The 980-nt window shown below is 29.8% G+C and overlaps 1 protein-coding gene across 1 annotated transcript in view; it reads left to right on the forward strand.

The window, feature by feature from the left end:
* HELRODRAFT_83268 (hypothetical protein) overlaps positions 1-980 on the forward strand; it is a gene marked incomplete at both ends in the record, with an annotated part of 14,879 nt that overhangs the window by 989 nt on the left and 12,910 nt on the right. The gene's annotated exons all lie outside the window — the stretch shown is intronic.

The raw sequence follows: 980 nt of genomic DNA on the forward strand, positions 1-980 counted from the left end.
AAAATGGTCGTATCTTTTCTCTTAATTTTCCAGCTCCAATATGTCCATAATATTCATGTACTTTTTTAATTATTTTTAAACCAAATTTCTCAGAAACAAATATCCTTGCTTTGTCATTCAATTTTTTGTAGATAATACCATGGCGTTTTTCAGTTTTCTTGGCAGTGCTTAATACAGCTCTGTTATCGTTTTGATCCTGAACAATTTCAGGTCTCTCAATTAGATTGACAACTTGAACTGCATCATCATTTTCAAAATATTCTAATACTGGTGATCGAGAAAGTAAATCGGCCATCAAGTTTTCTTTTCCTTTTTTATAAATAATTTTGAAATTAAATTGAGACAAATAGTGTATCAAATCACCCAATATTTCATCTGTTCTACTTTTTGTTTTTAAATTCTCTAAAGGTTTATGGTCACTACACACAGTAAATTCCCGACCAATCAGGTAATATTGCCAGTACTTTATTGCGTCTTTGATAGCTTTACATTCAAGATGGATAATGTCCATTTTCTTTTCTTTTTCTGATAACTTTCTTGAAAAGTAAGCAACAGGATGTAACATACCATCAGAATGTTGTTGTTTTAAAGTAGCTCCTATTCCTTTATAACTGGCGTCAGTTTCAATATAAGTATTTTTGTTTTGATCGTAAATGGCTAAAATTGGTTGAGAACATAAATAATCTTTTATCAAGTTAAAACAATCTTCGCAGTCTTGTGACCAATAAAATTTTACATCTTTTCTTAGAAGTCTATGTAATGGTTCAAATTTTTGAGCACTGTTTTCAATATATTTTAGATAAAAGTTGATAGAGCCTAGCACACTTCTTACTCCTGATTTATCTGTTGGTCTCTTAAGATTCCTGATAGCAATTAAATTTTCTTGGGATGGTGCTACTTTGTTTTCTTGAATAATATGTCCAAGATATTTAGTGGTATTAGTAGCAAAGTTACATTTTGTTAATTTTAGTTTAAAGCTC

This window comes from Helobdella robusta (assembly GCF_000326865.2).
Source record: "Helobdella robusta unplaced genomic scaffold HELROscaffold_36, whole genome shotgun sequence".
Lineage (NCBI taxonomy): Eukaryota > Metazoa > Annelida > Clitellata > Rhynchobdellida > Glossiphoniidae > Helobdella > Helobdella robusta.